Genomic DNA, 22,817 nt, shown 5'->3' on the forward strand with positions numbered 1-22,817 from the left:
ACTCAGGACTCATTGGAGTCAGGGAGGGTCCCAGAGGCCTGGAAAATGATGATTGTACCATCCCTGTTTAAGAGGGGAGGGAGGCAGGAGACAATAAACTATAGGGCGGTTAGCCTGACCTCAGTCGTTGGTAAGATTTTAGAGTTCATTATTAAGAATGAGATTGCAGAGTACTTGCAAGTACATGGTTAAACTGGGGCTGAGACAGCACGGCTTCATCAAGGAAAGGTCATGCCGTACAAATCTGTTAGAATTGTTTAAGGAGGGAATGAACAAGTTAGACAAAGGAGAGGCAGTGAAGTAAAAGTGGGGAACACTTTGGGTCTAGTGATCATAGTTTTATTGGTTTCAAAATGGTTATTGGAAAGGATAAGCCTTCCATGAAAGTTAATGATTTTTATTGGAGTAAGGCACAGTTTAATGGGATGGGACAAGAACTTTCACAAGTTGATTGGAGTAGACTGCTCACAGGAAAAGGACGCCTGACCAGTGGGAGGCGTGCAAGAGTGTGATGATGGGAGTTCAGAGGCATTTAGTTCCTGTTAGAGTGAATGGTAAGGCTGGTAATGGATGAATAAAGATATTGAGATTCTAGTCAAGAATAAAAGAGAATCTTATTTTCAACATCAACAACATGATTCAATTGAATCTCTTGATCAATACAAAGGGTGTTGGGACATTCTTCAGAGAGAAATCAGGGAGGCCGAGAGGGGATGTGAGATGGCATTGGCAGGTAAAGTTAAGGAGAATCCAAAGAGATTCTACAAAATCATTAAGGGCAATAGGGTAACTGGAAAGGGGTTAGGGTCTCTTAAAGATCAAGGTGGTCATCTTTGTGTTTAACCCCCGGAGATGGGAGAAATACGAAATGAATATTTTGCATCGGTTTTTATTGTGGAGAAAATAATGGAGTCTGGAGAATGCAGAGAAATAAACTTTGATGTTTTAAAAACAGGCCACTTTACAGAAGAGGAGGTTCGAGAGGTCTTAGAGAATATAATGGTGGAAACATCTCCAGGAGCTGGTCTACAGGATCCAAGAACATTGTGGGAAGTAAGGGAGGAAATGACAAGACCCTTGCAGACATATCTGCATCATCTCTAACTACGTGTGGGGTGCCTGATAACTGGAGGGTGGCTAATGTTGTACCTTTGTTTAAGAAAGGTTATAAGGAGTCACCCCCAGGGAGCAATAGACCTGGGAATCTGGCTTCGGTTGTGGGTAAATTGTTGGAGGTGTTTGTAAAAGATAGGATTTAGGGACATTTCAAGAGGGAAAACATTGATTAGGGAGTCAGCATGGTTTTGTGTGAGGAAAATCATAGCTCATAAACTTGGTTGAGTTTTTTTTGAGCAAGTTACCAAAAAGATTGTTGATGGCAGAGTAATTGACATTGTTTATTTGGATTTTAGTGAAGCCTTTGACAAGGTTCTGCCTGGTAGCCTAATTAGGAAAGTTAGGTCCCATGGGATTCAGGGTGTCCTTGCCAATTGGATACATAATTGGCTGAACAGCAGGAGACAGAGCAATGGTGGAGGGTTACTTTCCAGACTGGAGACCGGGACCAGCAATGTTCCACAGGGATCAGTTCGGGGTCCTTTTTTGTTTGTCGTTTATATAAATGATTTGGATGAAACGTAGAAAGCATGGTGAGTAAGTTTGCAGATGAGACCAAGATTGGTGGCACAGTAGACAGTGAAGAAGGTTTTTAAGGATACAGAGGAATTGATGTAGATTTGCTTGCTGAGCTGGAAGGTTCCTTCCTGAGCTACAAATCTTCTCAAAACTCACTAATACAGAGGGATCTTGAGCAAATGGATCAATGGGGCTGAAAAATGGCAGATGGAGTTCAGTCTGGATAAATGCAAGGTATTGAATTTTCATACAACAAACATGGGTAGGGCTTATATAGTTAATGGTAGGGCATTGGGTCGTGTTGTAAAACAGAGGGATCTGGGGTGCAGGGACATAATTCTTTGACGTTTATGTCACATCCAGACAGGGTGGTTAAAAAGGCGTTTGGCACACTTACCTTCATTTCTCAGTCCTTTGGGGAAAGGAGTTGGGAATCATATTGAGGTTGTACAGGATATTGGTGAGGCCTCTTCTTGAATATTGTCTCCAGTTTTGGTCACCCAGTTATGGGGAGGATATTGTTAAGGTGGAGAGGGTTCAGAAGAGATTTACCAGGATGTTGCCGGGTGTGGGAGGTTTGAGTTATAAAGAAAGGCTGGATAGACTGGGACTTTGTTTACAGGTATATAGCGGGATGAGAGGTGACCTACGAGAAGTTTCTAAAATAATAAGAGGTATAGGGTTAATGGTAGTTGTCTTTTCCCTCGGAGAGGGGATTTCAAATACAGGGGGCACATTTTTAAGATGTGAGGAGAGAAATTTTAAAGATATAGGATGCGATTTCTTTACAAGAGGGTGGTTTGTATGTGCAGTGAACTCCCTGAGGAAGTGGTGGATGCAGCTACAATTACAATGTTTAAAGGACATTTGGATAAGTACGAGAATGGGGAAGGTTTGGAGAGATATGGGCTAGGAGCAGGCAGATAGGACTCATTTATTTCAGAATTACGTTCAGCATGGACTGGTTGGACCGAAGGGTCTATTCCACGCTGTATGGCTCTATTAGGATTCTATTACTGAGTAGACATGATCTATTTGGATTTTCTGAAGGCCTCTGACAAGGTGTAAGAACCCATGGTGTTCAGGGCAATGTACTGACATGGATAGAGGATTGGCTGACTGGCAGGTGGCAGACAGGGGGGATGTAACAGGGGTCTTCTGTCAGGGTGGCTGCCAGTGACGAGTGGAACTCTGCAGGGGTCAGTGTTGGGACCATAACTCTCCACACAAAATATTAATGATCTCAGAGAAGGATCTAAGGATATTGTTGTGAAGTTTGTAAATGACACAAAGTTAAGTGGAGGGGCAAGTCGTATTGAGGAAGCAAGGAGGCAACAGAAAGACATAGACAGGCTGCAAGGGTGGGCAAAGAAGTGGCAGATGGAATACAATGTGGGAAAGTGTGAGGCCATGCATTTTGATCGGAAGAATAAAAGTGAATTTTATAGCTAGAGAAAGGCTTCAGAAATCTGAGGAAGAGTTTGGAATCCTGGTTCAGGATTCTTTAAAGGTTAACATGTCGGTTCAGTTGATATTCATGTCAAGAGGGCTAGAATACAAAAGCAGTTTAGGGCTCAATATCTAAGGAAAGATGTACTGGATTGGAGGGGACCCAGAGAAGTCATTGAGTCATGGAGATGTACAGCAGGGAAACGGACCGTTGGGTCCAACCATCCATGTCGATCAGTTATCCTGCATAAATCTACTCCCATTTGCTAACACTTGGCTCATATCCTTTCCTATCCATATCCCCATCCAGATGCCTTTTAAATGCTATAATTGTACCAGTCTTCACTATTTCCTCTGGCAGCTCATTCCATATACACACCACACTCTGTGTGAAAAAATTCCCTTTAGGTCCCTTTTAAATATTTCCCCTCTCATCTTAAACCTATGCTGTCTATTTTAGACTTTCCCATCCCAGGGAAAAGACCTTGTCTATTTACCCTATCCATGTCCCTCATGATTTTATAAACCTCTATAAGGTTCCCCCTTCAGCCTCTGATGCTCCAGGGAAAACAGCCCCAACCTATTCAGCCTTCCATAGCGAGTTTTGAGAAGATTTGTAGCTCAGGTTGAGGTTTTGGATGTAAGTTTGCTCACTGAACTGCAACGTTCATTTCCAGACGTTTCGTTACCTTTCTAGGTAACATCTACAGTGGACCTCATGCGAAGCAATGATGAAAATTCCTGCTTTCTATTTATGTGTTTGGGTTTCTTTGGGTTGGTGATGTCTTTTCCTGTGGTGATGTTATTTTTTGTGGTGAAGTCACTTCCTGTTCCTTTTCTCAGGAGGTGGTAGATGGGGTCTAACTCAATGTGCTTGTTGATAGAGTTCCGGGTGGAACAACAAACACATTGAGTTAGACTACATCTACCACCCCCTGAGAAAAGGAACAGCAAGTGACTTCACCACAGGGAATGACATCACCAACTCAAACATATAAATCGAAAGCAGAATTTTCAGCATTGCTTCGCATGAAGTCCACTGAAGATGTTACCTAGAAAGGTAACGAAACATCAGGAAATGAACCTTTCAGCTCAGCGAGCAAACCTACATCCAAAAGCCTCTCTGTGTAGCTCAAATCCTCTAACACTGGCAATACCCTTTGGGGTGGCACGATGGCTCAGTGGTTAGCACTGCTGCCTCACAGTACTAGGGACCCGGGTTCAACTCCTGCCTTGGGCAACTGTCTGTGTGGAGTTTGTACATTCTCCCCTTGTCTGCGTGGGTTTTCTCCCACAGTCCAAAGATGTGCAGGTGAGGTGAATTGGCCATGCTAAGTTGTCCATAGTGTTAGGTGAATGTAGGGGAATGGGTCTGGGTTGGTTGCTTTTTGGAGGGTCGGTATGGACTTGTTGGGCCGAAGGACCAGTTTCCACACTGTAGGGCATCTAATAATTGTAAATTTTTTCTGAACTCTTTCAAGTTTAACAACATCCTTCCTATCGCAGGGAGACCAGAATTGCAAACAATATTCCAAAAGTGGCCTAACCAATGTCCTGTACAGCCGCAACATGACCTCCCAATTCCTATACTCAATGCACTGACCAATAAAGGAAAGCATACCAGACACTTTCTTCACTATCCTATCTTCCTGCGACTCTACTTTCAAGGAGCTATGAACCTGCATTCAAAAGTCTCTTTGTTCAGCAACACTCCCCAGAACCTTACCATTAATTGTATAAGTTCTGCTCTGATTTGCTTTTCCAAAATGCAGCACCTCACATTTATCTAAATTAAACTCGATCTGCCACTTCTCAGCCCTTTAGTCCATATGATCAAGATCCTGTTGTAATCTGAGGTAACTTTCTTTGCTGTCTATTACAACTCCAATTTCAGTGTCATCTCCAAACTTACTGGGGGATTCAAGATGGCAGCAATCTGAATAGATCAGCCTTGCTGAGCTCTGCACCCCGACTTAAGATAGTAATATCTTTCCACCCCCACCTTAGTTATTTTTGGGAAAAAAGTATTGTTAGATGGTAAAACAACTGTTTAAATCCTTTCTCAAGCATGCGAGAATGACTAAGGGGAAGCAAACAGCCAAGTCTCAACACTCAGGACACTCTGAATCAGTGGGTGGGCCCGAGACTGTAAGTGGGGCAGCAGCTGCAGCTCCCTCACCAGCTGTGATAGAAATGCCTGCACAGCACAACATCATGGACAAACTCTGAGCAAAGCACACAGAGGCAACACACCCATTCTGATTTCTCGCTGTCAGCTGCAGGAACATCTGTCTATGTCTCTGACTAGTGGGTCAGACTAGTGAGTCCTACTACAATCATTTGCTAGGAACCTGACCTACCCCACGTTACATTGGAGCCAGTCTTGGTACCAGAAACCTGGCTGTCAGTGCTACATTCCCCTGAGAGTATATCACCTCCTACATTTTCAAAACCAGCATCCCTGTTTGAGATGGGGATAGCCACAGAAGACTCCTGCACTACCTTCCTATCCCTCCTGCCTTTCCTGGCTGTAACCCATCTCCCTGACTGTATCTTCAGTTTCGCTTCCTTCCTGCAACTGCTATCCATCACATCTCTAGCTCCTATAAATTCCTCATTGCCTCTTACTGCTGCTCCAACTGATCCACATGATCTGGTGGGTATATGTGATTAATCCCAGGGGTTAAAGGCTAGTCATATGAAGACTCTGTGTCTGTACTGAATGGAGTTTACAAGGGTGAGGGGAATCTGATTGAAACTTACAGGAAACATAGAGGCTGGGATAGAGTGGACATGGAGAAGATAAGAGACACCTAGACCTGAGGGCAGAACCTCAGAGTGAAGGGACAATCCTTTAGAACTGAAATGAGGAAGAATTTCTTAGCCAGAGGATGGTTTAATATGTGGGAACTCATTGCCACAGAGGGCAAGTCATTGCGTGTAATTAGAACAGAGTTGGACAGAGTTCATGACTAGTAAGGAGGTCAAAGGTTACAGAGAGGAGGAGGGAGAATGGGGTCAAGAAATGTATCAGCCATGATCAAATGGTGGAGCAGTCTCAATGGGCCAAATGGTCTAATTCTACTCCTGTATCTGTTAGCTTTATGGTGTGTGGGGGGATGTTTATGTAGATTTGCGTGGTGGGTGGGTGGGTGGGTGTGTGTGTGTGTGTGTGTGTGTGTGTGTGTGTGTGTGTGTGTGTGTGTGTGTGTGTGTGTGTGTGTGTGTGTGTGTGTGTGTGTGTGTATCATACTGCGAAGTGAAGTTTGAGGCAGGTGATACTATGATAACGTTATAGTAATCCCAAATGCTGAAAATGAAAAATAATTTTTTAAAAAATTGACAAATAAATTATTCAATTCCCTGGCTCTCATGTCTCCAAATATTTCTAAATCCACTACTTTTATGTTATTCCAGCCTTATTCAGGGTTTTTCTCTCAGTTTACACCCAATGGGATATAGCTCCAGCTGCCTCAGTGAGAACAAGCTCCTGTTTGTGGGAGTCCCACTGTCATTCATTATTTTCCAATATCATGGGGGAGTGAAATGTGTTTTCACAAAATTGGAATTGGAAATGCTGAATCTGATCTCAAATTACCAATTAAACCTTCTGAAATCCATTGTCATTGAAAGGAATTCAGCTGGCCCTGGTTAGACTGAGGTAGGGGCCATTGGGAAAGAGCTTTATTGAAACATTGGAGACAGGTCAGAGAATGTTCACTCGGTGGGATCCTGGGATGAAGCAGTTCCCTTGTGATGAAAGGGTTCAGGCTGGGGCTGTACTCATTGGAGTTTAGAGGAACGAGAGGTTCTTATTGAAATGTATAAGATGGTGAAGGTGTTGACAGAGTAGACATTGAGAGGCTGTTTCCCATCGTGGGGGAACCTGGAACCAGGGACAGAGTTTCAAAGTAAGGGCACTGTCAATTAACATGGAGATGGGGAGGGATTTTGTGTCTCGGGATCATTAATCTTTAGAATTCTCTCCCCCTTGAGAGCCATGGAGCCCAGTTCATTGAACATATTCGAAGCTGAGTTAAACAGGTTTTTGATCAATGAGGGAGTCGAAGGTTGTGGGAGTCAGGCAGGAAAATGGAGTTAAGGTCACAATCAGATCAGCCGCCATCTTTATAAATGACAGGGCAAGCTCTCGGGGTCACTCCTGCTCCTGTTTCTGATGTACAATGTTCACATGGGATTTTCACACGGACATTGCTTTGAGTTGTTAGCTTTTGAGTTTCTTTCCTTCCTATGTGTTAAAAAATATTTTTAAGTTCAAATCTTACCTTCACAGTCACAAATTCTCTTCCACTCTGGAAACAGAAATAATAAATAAACTGAATAACGTGCTGTGACATGAAGCATAAATAATTCCACACAAAGGTTTTTACAGACATTTTTAAACGAGGTAAACACAGCTTGGAGACCTTCTGTGGCATTGCTCATTACCAATTGGAAGGTAAGAAGCAAATTTTCCCGACCGATACTGAGGCAGGTAGCTCCAGTCGGGACATTTCTGGACTCCCTTCAGTAAGAAGAACCCTGAATTGTGCAATTTTTCACTCCAAAGATAGTGATGGGTCAGGGTTTGGTGAGGGGAGGGGGGGGGTGGAGGTTGCTGAGTGCAGTGAGAAAGTCTGGGACAGAATGGGGTTCACTGATCCTGGAAACAGACCCTGGGTCGTCAAGGTGATAGGTGAATGCTGAGGGGGGCTGGTTAGAGACCCTGCCTTGGTTCTCTGGGATTTACTACAACCAGGGGCTCTCTATCCCTGAACTATCCCTTCAGTGAATTCACATGGCCCCTCTTACTCTCCACACCAATTCATCTCTCAAAACAATTCCCATGCCCCCTCTGATACTCCCTGTGCCAGCTCAATGTCTACTCATGCCCTTCAGACACCCCTTGTGATTCCTCATACTTTCCATGTCAACTCAATGTCAAATAATAACCCAGTAACAGGGACTGGATGGGGGCCATGGGTAAGACCCTCTGACCTTACACTGCAAGAGATTCCTGAATGTAGCTCACAATTCCTCCGAGAGGCAGCATCAGGGTGTTGTCATGGCAAATGGTTCATTTCTCCGATCTGAGTGGTTTTAAGAGTGGGGAAGGGGTTTGCAGAAACAAGGATTGGAGGATTGGTTAGGATTGTGGGAAGCAGGAATTTTCAGAATTCAGCAGATCCAATTTGAACGGAGTCCTATGATTGGATGGAATAATTCATGCACTCCAGATGTGGCCTGTCACTGGAAACTTACTGATGGGGGTTAACAGGAAACAGTTGTGGATGGAGCAAGGAGCAGTTCCTGTGTATTTTCAATGCTTCAGTAGATACATAGAGTGGTGTTGGAGTGTCATTAGCAGTGGTGGAGCTCGGTGCCTGGAGCAGGGTCTGCAGTGGGCCTACAGCGAGCACTGATGGGTCATCGGCTGTGCCAGTGCTCAGTGATCGGTGGGTCATCGGAGTTTGATGCGGAGCAGAGGGAGCTTCCTGGCACAGCCTGGGGACGAGGCCCAGTGCGTACTGGAGGTAAGACCCGGCTCGGTCCGGTTGAATGACTGTGATGCTGAACTTTTATTTCTCTATTCTTCTAATTTATTCCGAAGATTCTGGACCTTGGTACCTTTGTACCTAAGATGGCGCCATAAGGGGCAACTTTGTAAACTTCTGACTTCACTCATGTGAGTCCATGACAATAAACTAAGAATTCTAATTGTAGGATCTAATTGTCGGTTCTGCAGCCAAGGAGTCTTCACTTTCGTGATGAAGTTTCTTTTTGTTATTCTTCTAATTATTTAGAACCTTTGTAAGTTCATCAGAAACACCAAGACACAATACTAAACGGAGCTTGAGACCCAGACTAATCACACAGGCCCCCATCACTTGTACCCAGGCTTACACAACATAACTGGCTACAAAGTGAAGTCAAACAGAATCACGGGTAACAGTACATCCCTCCCTGATGAGCTCAACGTGTTTGATGCTCATTTTGAACAGAAGGTCAGTGAAATGACATTACCTCTCCCAATAGCCTTGGGTGGGCCTGTACCCACGGTCACTGCTACAGACATTAGATCTGTCTCTTGAGAGTGAACAAATGGAAAGGGACTGGTCTGGATGGAGTCCCCCACCGTGCACTCAGACCCTGTATGGACCAGCTGGCAGGAGTATTCACTGATATCTTTAATCTCTCGTAACTACGGTTTTGAAGTTCCCATTTACTTCAGGAAGACGGTTATCATTCCTGGTGCAAAAGCAAAATCAGGCAGTGTGCCTCAATGCCTACCATCCGGTGGCTCTGACGTCATAATTATAACATGCTTCAAAACGTTAGTCACAGCATCAACCCCAGCCTCCCTGAGTGCCTTGATTGACCCTGTGCAGTTGGCTGACTGGGGTAACAGGTCCATGGCAGACACCATCTTACACTCATCCCTGGAACATCTGGATAACATGGGCATCTATCCCAGATTCATATTTATTGACTTTAGATTCCCCTTCAGCAATTCCGACAAAATTAATCCCCAAACTCTGAGACCTAGGACCCTGCTCCCCCCCCCCTCTGCAATTAGATCCTTGACTTAGATCCACAGCTCCCAATCAGTAAGGATAGGTGACAGCATCTCCTCCACAATAATCCCGAACACTGGCTGCATGCTCAGCCCCTCACTGTACCCCCTTATACATTCACAACTGTGGGGCCAAATTCAGCACTAACTCCATTCACAAATTTACTGATGACACCACCATAGTGGGTCAGATCTCAAATAACGGCAAGAGAGATTACAGGAAAGAGTCAGACATCTTCGTGGCATGGTGTAAAGCCAACTATTTCTCCCTGAATGTCAGCAAAGTGAAGGAGCTGGTCATTGACTTCAAGAAGTCGAGTGGCAGACACCTCCCTGTCTGTATCAATGGTGCTGAGATTGAGGTTGGAGACAGCTTCAAGTTCCTCGGAGTGATTATCATCAGCAATCGATCCTGATCCCTACACATCGACACACCAGTGTCTCTACTTTCTCAGAACCCTAATGACATTCAGCATATCTGCAATGACTTTTACCAATTTTTATCAATACACAACAAAAACCACCCTATCCAGATGCAACACAGCTTGGTACGGCAACTGCTCTGCCCAAGATCCACAAGAAACGACAGAAAGTTGTGAATTGAATTGAATTGAATTGAATTTATTGTCACGTGTACCAAGGCACAGTGAAAAGCTTTGTCGTGTGAACAATACAGGCAGATCACAGAGTTAAGTAGCATAGATAAGTAAATTACAGGCAAACTGCAGCAAAAAAAGCACAGTTACAGGTGAATGTTAAGAGTTTGTGAGTCCATTCAGTATTCCAACAATAGTAGGGCAGAAACTGTTACGAAACCAGCTGGTGCGGGTGTTCAGGCCTCTGTACCTTCTCCCCGATGGTAGAGGTTATAGAAAAACCCTGCCAGGGTTGGATGGATCTTTGAGAATGCTGGCAGCCTTTCCTTGACAGTGGGCCTGGTAGATGGATTCTGTAGATGGGAGGTTGGCCTTTGTGATTGCCTGGGCCGAGTTCACCACTCTCTGTAACCGTCTCCGATCTTGAATTCTACAGTTGCCATACCAGGTAGGGATATATCCAGACAGAGTGCAGCCCAGTCCGTCACAAAAACCAACCTTCCTTTCATTGACTCTGCCTTTGTGTCTCATTGACAAGTGTAGTGCTGGAAAAGCACAGCAGGTCAGGCAGCATCTGAGGAGCAGGAGAATCAATGTTTCGAGCATAAGCCCTTCATCAACAGCTTTATGCCCGAAACATTGACTCTCCTGCTCCTCGGAATCTCCCTGACTGGCTGTACTTTTCCAGCAGCACATTTTCAACTCTGATCTCTAGCATCTGTAGTCGTCACTTTTTCCCTATGCTTCCCAGTGCCTCGGGAATGCAGCCAACATAATCAAAGACCCCTCCCATCTCGATTATACTCCTTCCCACCCTCTCCCATCGTAGTTGTCCATCAGGTTTGAAAAATTGCACATTATTCTGCTTTTCAAGCTGGGTAAAAGAGGAAAACTAGGGAATTACAGACCAGTTAGCCCATAATTTCCTTTACACCCTCAGATAGAAACCATCAGCTCCCAGGGATTTTAATTCAAATAATTTCCCCATTCCCAATGTTTTATTCATATTAATTTCATTCAGTCCCTGTTTCCAATTCACTCTGAATTTCCTCAAAGTTCTGACAAGCTATTCTCCTTTACTGTAAATACTGAGACAAAGTAATTATTCAACATGTCTGCTATTTTCCCACAATATCGCCACTTTAGTGAGTCAACATTGGTTCTAACCAGCCTCTTTCCCTTCTAGTAGCTATTCAATTCTTCCTCCTGATTTTGATATGCCTGACAAGTTTCCCTGAAGTTACAAAAGTTTGAAAATAAATACCAACAGATTTAAGACTAGCTTCTTCCCTGCTATTATCAGACTTGGGAATGGACCTCTCAATATAAGAGCGTTGACTTTTCTCTGCATCTTCTCTGTAGCTGTAACACTATATTCTGCACTCTGTTCTATTACCTTGCTGTATTTATGGAAAAAATAATTTGTCTAGGTAGCATGTAAAAGAAACCCTTTCACTATATCTCAGCACGTGTGACAATGATAAACCAAATCAAATCAAACACTGTCTATAATGTCACCTAATATTGTATCAACAGAAAATTTGGATAATTACTTTCCATGCCATTATCCAAGTTGTTAATAAATAATGTGAATAATTGAGGCCATAAAGCAGATCATTGTGGGACACCACTGGTCACATCCTGCTGATTACAGTACCCACCCATTATCCCTACTTTCTGTTGCCTGCCTCTCAGCCAATTTCCCAGCCATGTCAGCAACTTGCTGTCAATTCCATGGCCTTTTATCTTAGTTATCAGTCTCTTTTGCAGAATTTTATCAAATGCCTTTTGTAAGTTCATATAAAAAACATTCATAGATGTTCCTCTTTCTACAACTTTATCCCTCTTCAAAGGTTCAGTGAAGTTTGTCAGGTATGACCTATCTATCATGAATCTATACTAGCTCTACCTGATTAACTGAAAAATCTCAAGATGTTCAGTTCCCCCATTCTTGATTATAGATTCTGACAAATTCTCCACCACAGATGTTGTGCTAACTGGTCTCTAATTCCCCAGTTTTCCTCTTTCACCCTGCTTAAAAAGTGGAATGACATGTTCAGTTTTCCAATCCAGATGGATGACTCCTGTATTTGGGAAACTCTGACAGATTATAATGAGAGATCGACAATGTATTCCTCTACTTCCTTTAACACCCTTCAGGTCCCAGAGATTTGTCCCTTTTTAATTTGATGAATTTTTTCATTACCAATTTTAATCACATTGATTTTATTCAGTCCCTGTTCCCAATTCACTCTTAATTTCCTCAAAACCTCTGGCAAGCTATCCTCCTTTACTGTAAATACTGACGTGTCATAATTATTCAACATTTTCCCACAATATCGCCGCTTTCAGTCTTAAGTGGGTCAACACTAACCACCCTCTTTCACTTTTAGTAACTATTAATTTCTTCTTATTGATTTGGATATGCCTGACAAGTTTCTTTTCATTATCCCTTTAGTCGCTATTATAAGCTTCTTTTGGGTCTTTATATCTTTCCCATTCAGCAGGAAATGTGCTGTTTTTGCATTTTCATAAACCTCAAAATCTGCAGCATTACAAAGAAAATTGTGATCAGTCAAGCAGGGTTCCAGTCTGGGATCTGACTTGTCCAGTGATATTGTCAGTTGGTATCACAATAGTCAGAATAGTGCAATAGCTCCTGATAGAAAGAATTGATTTTACTTTGGGGAATGACCTGGTTGTTTTAATGGATTGGAAATGCAACAGAAATAAAAATAAAACTGAGATGGTACAGGAAGCCGATCCTTGACTGTTGTGACTAGATCTCAGGTCAGAATTAATATAAGAAAGGCGACATTGAAATGCAGTTATCTGACGCTATTTTAAAACAAAAAACGAAATGAAAAACAGGAAGGAAATGAGAATGAAAGTGACATGTTTAGCCAATCTTCAATAGAAATGCAACAGACAGATCCAGAATTGAGAGAGCTACATCAAACAATCTCCTCAAAAATCAAATCAGGACCAATGTCTGACTTATTATTTAGAAGACAAAATGTTAATGAGGAAATGAAGCCCACCTGAAATACCAACCAATGAGGAATACACAGTAGTTCCATCTCAGTACTGAAACCAAATTTTACGATTATCTCACAAAATTCAAATGGCAGGTCACTTAGGCAGTAGAAATGGATAGATTAATATATTGAACCAATTTTATTGGGCAGGATTGCATTATGACGTGGTGACATTTTGAGAGACATGCTACCCATGTGATGGAACAACAAATCCCAACGACCAATTCAACCTGGGCCTTTAATTCTGATACCAGCTTTCAAAGAACTGCTTGGCAGGATCTTAATAGATTGTGTAGGACACCCATCTAAAACCAAAACGACCAAAGAATCTTTTAACATACACAAATGTTTCAACATAATTTCCTGAGGCAGTGTTTTTAAGGAAAAGTATGGTTAACATGGTAATGGAAATGTCAATTCATTTGTTTTTTCACAAGCTGTGAATTACCCAGGGAAATACAATTAAAAATGGGTTCAAATTTTATGTCACAAATATTCAAAGAAATAATGAATGGTTTGGGAATAAAACAATTTACATCGATTGTTTACCATCCGCAGAGGCATTAGAAAGATAAATAAAATTTTGAAGATCATGATTAGAGCTTTGAGTCAGGACTGTCTCAGTTTCCAAGATAAATTAAGTCCCTAGTTACAGTGTGCCTAATGGTTGCCCCTGAGAACAAACATACAGAGATGAGATGAAATAAGCACCTAAATTTAACAAAAGGAAAATTTAAAAATCAAAGTTCAGAAATGACACTTCCAGCCGAAATGTCAAGTTTCCAAGAAAAACTAATCAAACTATGAACTGGCCAAAACAAATTGTACAGTGTTCAGCAATTAACTGACAAAAAATGGTTTGTTGAAAGGATATTGGTTCTGACTGGGAGAACCAAAGAAATATCAGCTTTTGTGACTTATGTAACACTGGATGGACTTAAATACACCTGTAACATTTCAATAATTAAACAATGAGATCATCAAAGAACTGTACAACCATGTCATATTTGTTGATAAATTGTTTCTGTTCAGTCAAACTTAGACAGAACATTTGCAACACTTGAATAAACTACTTGATTGGTTACAACGAACCAACTTTGAGAAACTTGGCCAAAAGGTGAATTTGCCAAAGCAGAAGGGACTTATCTGAGTCAAACTGTGGGACAAAGCCAAGAAACACTGACAGCAGCAAAAACAAAAACAACTTAGAACTTCTCATTCGTGAGGCAGAATGTGAAACTTTATAGAATTTTGGCTCAAGTGGATTTTATTAAAAGTTCATTCTCAATTTTGACACTGTATTAGAGGCTTTGACAAGTTTGTCAAAGAAAGACAAACATTTTGAATTGACAAAACAACATGAGAGTGCCTTTGGCAACCTGAATCCTGTACTACTGCACCGCTAACACTAAATGATGATCTGCCATTTAACCTGCTGTTGATGCCAGTGGCAGTGTTCTTACAGGGCAATGAGGATCGAATGGTCAATGTGTTATTTTTGATGCAAACAGAAACTGAACCCATTGGTGAAATGATCGAGAACTAGCAAACAACAATTCAAGGTGATTGGAGAATTAAGGAACACCTTTTTTTCCTCATAAATCAAAAGATAAACCTTTTTTTACATGGAATCTGGATCTGGAATTTATTGTTTGAGAGTCTGGTGGCAGAAGTAATCAAGTCTTTCAAAAAAGATTGAGACTATTATCTGAACAGTGTAAGTTTGTGGGGTTGCTGGGAAAAGGCAGATGAGTGGCAAGGGTGAATTGCTCTGGCAGAGTCAGCACAGACAAGACCAGCATAATGACCTCCTGCTGTGTAGTAACATTGTACAATTCAAAAATTCAGCTCAACACGAGCTTTCCAATGATTTATAAAATAGAAAAGAATTTAGTCAATGTTTTAAAAAAATTTAATTAGCATTATCATTCAAATTTTACCGCATAGTCTGTTTATAAATTGAAGATAGCTTCGTCCGGAAGCTCACTGAAGATGTTACCTAGTATGGTGACAAAACATCTGAAAATGAACCTTCCCATTCACTGAGCAAACCTACATCCTGAATATAACTTTTCCTTTTCAAACAGATTAAACAAGTCAATATTATGACCAATATAAAATTTGCTTAACAATGTCAATCACATGTCAAAAGTAATCCATTGACAATGAAGAGCTTGGGAAGTCCCTGAGAAATAATATGTAACTTTGTCAGAGCAAGTTCCTTCTCAGTCTGTTATGGACACTTTTCGTCTCCCTTTTTAACTCCTCCGTTTCTGCTCTCAAGCTGAAACTGCAGCTTTTGTTGTTGATTATGGACAGACAATAGTTTGCTCTCGTAACCATTTTTCTCAGATCAACCTAGCCCAGGGGTCAGCAACTGTTTTAGTAGAAGAACATTTATTTTAAGAAAGATAAAATAAATCAAGCCACAAGGTGAGTATTAAGCATTTTCCAGCCAAATGTACTTTCAGTCATTGAACCATAGAATCCCTCTGGTGTGAAAGCAGGCCATCTGGGTCCACTCCAACCCTGTGCAGAACATTCCACCCAGACCCACCACCCAGACCCACCACCCCATCCTCTCCCTGTAACTCTGCATTTCCCACAGTTAATCAGCTGAGGCTGTACATCCCTGGACACTATGAGCAATTTAGATTAGCCAATCCACCTAAACTGCACGTCTTTGGACTTTGGAAGGAAATTGGAGCATCTAGATGAAACCGATACAGACATCGGGAGAACATGCAAGCTCCAGACAGTCACCCGAGGGTCCCTGATCCTGTTGGGCCACAGTGCTAGCCACAGAGCCACCGTACACTGTAAACTGTCACAGAATCTGGTTGAATGGAAAAGTTGCAAAAAAAAAGTAAATGTAGTCCATATATTGGTTATTGAGTAATACAGTCCTTTCAGCCCATGGATTCTGCACCATCCTATCTACACTGATCCCACATTCCAGCTCTTGGCCCATAGTCTTGAATGTTATGACATAGTTTTTAAAGGTTGTGAGCTTCCCCCTCTCCTGCCCTCCCAGGCAGTGTATCCCAGATTCCCACCACCCTCTGGTAAAAAGGGACTTCCTCAAAGACACCGAAAACATACCGCCCCTCACCTAAAATTATTCCCCTTGTTATTGACCCTTCAACTAAGGAGAACTGATTCCCTCCCACCCTGCCTGTGCCCTCATCACCTTATACACCTCTAACAGGTCCCCACCTCAGCCTTTTCTGTTTTGAAGAAGACAACACAAACCTACCCAGCCCCTCTTCATAGCTGCAATGCTCCATCCCAGACACCATCCTGGTGAATCTCCTCTGTACCCACTCCAGGGCACTCACATCCTTCCGATGGTGAGCTGACCAGAACTGCATACAGTATCCTAACCAGTCATGTACAGCTTCAAAGTGACCTCCCTGCTCTTATAATTTACAACTGTTGAAGACAAGTGTCTTAATGTGCTGCCTTAATCACCCTATTAACCTGCCCCGCTGTCTTCAGGGATCTGTGAACCAGCTCCCCAAGTTCCCTCTGTTCCTCTCAGCTTCCGAGTGCTCACTATTCAGTGAGTACTCCCTTGCCTTGTTGCTTCTTCTGAAATGCAACAGCTCACACTTTTCAGGATTAAATCCCCTCTGCCAATGATCTGCCCATCTGCTCAACACCTCTATATCCTCCTGTAAACTGAGACCTTTCTTCTTCAATATTAACCAACCAGCCAATCTTTGTATCATCTGCAAACTTACTTCGCATCAGCACCCCCACCAACCCCCAACATTCTCATCTGTATTATTTACATAAATCACAAACAATAATGGACACAGTACTGATCCAATTGTACACCACTGGATGGCAGCCCCCAGTCACGAGAACAGCGTTTTACCACCACCCTCTGTCTCCTTCTAATTTTGGGCCCATTATGCCAAGTTACCCTGGATCCCATGTGCTTTTACCATCTTGATCTGTCTCCCATATGGGACCTTGTCGCAGGGTTTTGCTGAAATTCACAATTTACATGTCAATTGAAAATAATTCAAAATAGACTGAAATAAATAATCACATTTCAAAATATCTTTTGGATATGCTTTTGTCAGAGACTTCTTTGAAACAAACTTTACATCCTTAGAATTCAGGTTTTTTTCAGCTTTTGATTATCATCATGGTACACAATGTTTTCAATGTCAGGTGTAAGATCATGTATTATCTCAATCACATAAGAAACTAATTAATGGAAATATATTTGAGCATCCTGATGCAAATATTGTTGAAGCATTTATTTGCTGGAATTCAAGTAATAGAAATCTTTTCAAATTAATTTCTCATTTTCCTTCTCAGCATGTTAATTCTGTAAATTTTTTTCCATCATGATTTTCAATCCATTTTTAATTTCAATCAGATTATCGATAAAAATAAACTAATTCTTTGAGTATAAAATGTTTTAAAGTAAGCTATCAATTTTTTTCTTCTGTAATTACTGGATCAAAATAAACTAAACCTGAGTGAGGATCTTAAAGAAAAGAGTCTCACATTGTTCGCGATTTTTGAGAAGATTTGAAACTCAGGCTGATGATAAGTATGTAACAGGTACCCAACAAACACAATCCACCAATTCCTCAAAAACAAACCCAAACAAGCTGACACGACGCAACGAAACACTATCGCCACATTACCTTACATCAATGACTTATCAGAAATGACTTCCAAACTACCCAGACCCCTTGGCATCATGGTAGCCCATAAACACACTTAAACAGTGACTAATGAACCTAAAGGATCTATTAGATATGACCAGCAAAGCTAATGTCATTTACAAGATACAATGCAAGAATTGTAAAAAACACTACATTGGACAAACAAGCAGGAAACGTGCCACCAGGATGCATGAACACCAACTGGCCACCAAAAGATACAACCCACTATCACTTGTTTCCATACATACAGACAAAGAAGGATACCACTTTGACTGGGACAACAGTCAAGATAGGTGAAAAAAGATATGCATGAGAATTCTTAGAGGCATGGCATTCTAACCAGAAGTCCATCAATAAACACATTGACTTAGGTCCCATCCTCCTTCCCTTGAAAAAAAACTGGAAATGACATCACCGACCTGAAGAAAAAAACCTGTAAATAGAGAGGCGGGACATACCACCAACGCTTCACCAGAGACTCTCACTGATGATGTTACCTCGTCATGGTGACCTTCCAGTCAGTGAGCTAACTTACATACTTCGTCTCACATTGTATTAGTCACACCATCAAAATATGTTAACAACTGATAATAAAATATTTAAAATGAAGCATGTTCAATTATACTTGTAATCATTCCAAAATCCACGTTTCTTATGTCTTGTGAACATTTTAATAATAAATTCTTACCACATTCTATGAATGTTTTCTGAAGTTTCAATCCTACAAAGATACAAAAATATTTTCATGAGTATTAGGAAAAATAATTTACTAATTTTAGGTATTTGATTAATAAACTGTGTTGTGCTTCATGTACTGTGTAAATGGTTTGTGTAACAAGGAGGATGAAGTGGGAAATGGAAAACTGAATTTAAACATCAGAAATTTTCTCAAACTGGTTGAAGAAACGTGGGGAAAAGAATATCCTGATAAAAAGAAAATATCACTCCTGACCGATTGTAGCTCAATTATTTTTAAATATACAAAGAAACATGAGCTGCAATAAAAATGTGACAGAAAGAAATCAGAGTGTGTACCCTTCACTTGAGGGTAATGTTTCTGAAAATGATACTGAGGCACCAGATGACAAAATGTCACCAGAACTGGGAGTCAGAAGGGAGTCAGATGAGGATAACAGATGCGAATTTGCATGTTAAGGAGATTGTGTCTTTGTGGTAAAATGAAAATTTCACATTTTAAACACCCATCAGGTCCTTACAATAAAAAAGATAAGAGAACATAAAGATCAGGAAACAGCCAATGAAATCCATGAATTGTCTTGATCAATCCTTATGTTGAAAGATTGTAGAAAAATGTCACATCAAAAGATTTAAACCAAAATCCAACATACAGACCTGATGTGACACACCTCATCAAGAATTAAAAGAGCAATGAAATCAATGAGCTGCCAGCTAACATTAGAAACAACTCCTTGTCATTGTTGATGCCTACTCAGGGTCATGGGTTCCTGCCTTAGTCTCAGGAAACTGAACAGGCTGATTCCTGACCCATAGATCTTCGGGCATGAGGCAGGACATCGCAGGGGTTATCAGGATTTTTAAAAAAAATTAGGTCTCTAAGCATGATGAAGTTTGATGAGGTCCTCCAGAGGAGGTGGTTCAGCAAATTTAAAGCAGGGTGGGACCATGTGTTGTGAGAGAGATGCAAAGTGATTTCAAGAGGATCTGGACAGGCTTAGTGAGTGGGGAAGAACATGGTCAATGGAACATAATGTGGAAGATGTGAGGATTCCTATCCTCTGACCTGCTTTTGCAGCCACATTAGTTACATGGCTATTCCAGTTCAATTTGTCAGAAATACAAGTCCCAGTATGGTGATAGTGGAGAAGGCAGTGGTGGCAACTGACTGTTGAGGAGCAATGTTTTGATTATCTCTTGTTGGAGATGGTCATAGCCCAGAACCTGTATGGTATGAATGTTACTTGTCACTTGTCAGCTCCATCTTGGATATTGCCCATGTTCTGCTGCATTTGTACATGGCTGCTTCAGTAACTGGGGAGCTGCGAATGGTGCTGAACACTCAATAATCTTCAGTGAACATCCCTCTATTGTTAGGTCAGAAGTGGGAAAGTAATTGATAAAGCAGCTGAAATTGTTGGGCTAAGAAATACTCCCCTGACGAACACTTCCAGTGATGTCCTGAAGCTGAGGTGACTGACCTCCAACAATCACAACCATCTTCCTTTGTGCCTTGTCTGACTCCAACCTGCAGAGGGACTTTCCCAACTCTTACTGCTTTCAGTTCTGTTTAAATTCCTTGGTCAAATGTGGCCTTGATGTGAAGGGCTGTCACTCTCACATCTCCTCTGGAATTCATACCTTTTGTCCATGTTTGAAATGAGGCTGGAATGAGGTCAGGAGCTGGGTGGCTCTGGTGGAACCAAACTGGGTGTCAATCAGCAGGTTATTGCTGAACAGGTACTGCTTGACAGTACTGTTAATGACACCTTCCATCATTTTACTGATCTGTCTCCGTTCTTGGAGAAAAATACAGTTGTTACATTCCTAAAGTCAACTTTCAATTCCTCTTCCTCCCAAATCCATAGGATAAGAACACGGAGTCCTGACGTGATCAAAACTCTGCCAACTTTGAAGACCTCAGCTCGAATATGATCAGGAATGTCAGCTTTCCCTTGGCTTTCATCCATTTCATTAATTATTACCTCTCCCCCCTGATGATGCTTCACTGATGGATTCTGCCTCATGATACTGAGGGATAGACTGAAGGGGTTTATCATGAAGAGTGATGTTGACAGTGTGAGTTCAATTCCTGGACAGGCTGAGGTTACCATGAAGGTTCCAGTTTCTCAACCTCACTCCTTGTCTGAGCTGAGGTGACCCTCAGGTTAAACCACCACCAGTCTTTTCTCTCTCTGGTGACAGAGCAGCTCTATGGTCCACTAATACTATGGTGACTCTGCCTTTTACTATCAGCTTCTATTGTGCATTCCTGGTTGAGGAGTAACTCATTTCCCGCTGTGTTCCATTGTGTCAGTGCTTGTGTTGGAAATGTCCTGCCCAGAAAATATAGGGCACATTGATGATGGGTGGTCATTCTGGTTTTAATCAATTTCAATATTTCCTCAATACAGGGAAAACTCGAACAGGAATTAAAATCAAAAATCACACAACGCCAGGTTATAGTCCAACAGGTTTGTTTGAAATCTCGAGCTTTCAGAGCTCCCATTCCTTCCTCAGGCAGCGAGTGAGAGAGAGTACATCAGATACAGGATTTAACGTTAAAGTTCAAGGGGTCATACAATTTATGTGAATGTATTGAATAAACCTAGATGATAACTCTTTATGAGTTAGAGTGGATCTGCAGGTGTCAATTGATTAATATGTAAATCCCTGCCCCAAAATAACTTTAGGTTTTATCAGAATAAAGGTGACACCTTCGGTCAGACAATGCATTTTAGGTGTGACACTGTGTTTCAAGTCTGTTTGTATCTCACCCTGGAGCCAGACGGGTTTTATTTCCAAAGTAGGAGTTTATAAATTGCCACATTAACTGAGTGTCCACAGATTGTGCACTTTTTGAACAAAACAGAATGTATCTGCAAATTCAAAGCTACAAATGCACACTCACCCCATTGATTTATAAATTCCCATATTGCAAATAAAACCCGTCTGGCTTCAGGATGAGATACAAATAGATTTGAAACATGGCATCACACCTAAAATGCATTGTCTGACCAAAGGTGTCATCTCTGTTCTGATAAAACCGGAAGTTATCTTGGGGCAGGGATTTACATATTAATCAATCGAAACCTGCTCCTCCATTCTAACTGATTAAAGAGTTTAATAGCAGTCTGCTTTTGTTCAATACATGCGTGTATATTGCAAGACCCTTTGATCTTTTACTATACATCCTGTGTCCGATGTATTCTCCCTCACGAGCTGCCTGAGGAAAGAACAGGGGCTCTGTTGGACCTGGTGTCATGTGATTTTTGACTTTGTCCACCTGAGTCCAACACTGGCTCCTCCACATCATGAATTAAAATGACAGCAGGGAAGGTATAAGTACTGAGTGAGGCCTGTCTTTTTCTGGGGAATCTGGAACATTCTTTGTTCGAGTCCGACTCAGGTCCCCTTCCACAACTCTTTCTTCGGTTTGTTAATAACTGCATTGGTGCCATTTCTTGACCTGGTCCAGCACTGGAAACAGTCAGCAACTTTGCCTCCAATTTCCATCTTTCTCTCACCTTCATCTGACAATCTCTGATTCTTCTCTTCCCTTCCCTTCCTTGTCTTCTCCATCTCCATTTCTGGGATTATCCTGTTTACTAATATCTATCACAAGTTCACAGATTTACACATCTACCTTGAAAGCACAACCTCTCACCCTGCTTTCTGGAAGAATTCCATTTCATATTCCCAGTTTCCCTATCACATCTGTACAGATGATGACATCTTCCATTATGGGGCATCCAAAGTGTCTTACTTTTCCCTCAACCGAGGATCAACCGCATCTCCACTGAGCTAACAAGGGCCCTTCACAGTGTCTAACCCATTTCACTCATTTCTACATTGTCTCCTTCCCCTCCCTCCCAGACTACCACCAGGTTGCACTGTGTCCTCATGATCCATTCCATGAGCCTCTGTATTCAAAGATCTTCATCCACTATTTCCACCAGCTCCAACATGATGTCACGACCAAACGCGTCTTCCCTTTGACTCCCTGATCTGCATCCTAAAGGGATTGTTCTCTCCCTGGTCCACTCTGTTATCATCCCCAATACCTTGACTGTCTCCCATGGTTTCTCATACGTGTAACATCTCTCTTTCTACGTCTCCTTTCCTCACTATCCAAGGTACC

General features: G+C 41.8%; 1 pseudogene across 1 annotated transcript in view; it reads right to left on the reverse strand.

Moving 5' to 3' along the window:
* LOC122547981 (butyrophilin subfamily 3 member A3-like) overlaps positions 1 to 22,817 on the reverse strand; it is an 84,152-nt pseudogene that overhangs the window by 5,159 nt on the left and 56,176 nt on the right. Inside the window, exons 6-7 of the transcript XR_015753025.1 lie at positions 18,669 to 18,701; positions 7,371 to 7,397 (exon numbers count right to left, since the gene is read on the reverse strand). The product of XR_015753025.1 is annotated as a butyrophilin subfamily 3 member A3-like (transcript). The remainder of the gene's footprint in view (positions 1 to 7,370; positions 7,398 to 18,668; positions 18,702 to 22,817) is intronic.

This window comes from Chiloscyllium plagiosum, unplaced genomic scaffold (genome assembly GCF_037043375.1).
Source record: "Chiloscyllium plagiosum isolate Xiang-an unplaced genomic scaffold, Cpla_swu_hap1 HiC_scaffold_35, whole genome shotgun sequence".
Lineage (NCBI taxonomy): Eukaryota > Metazoa > Chordata > Chondrichthyes > Orectolobiformes > Hemiscylliidae > Chiloscyllium > Chiloscyllium plagiosum.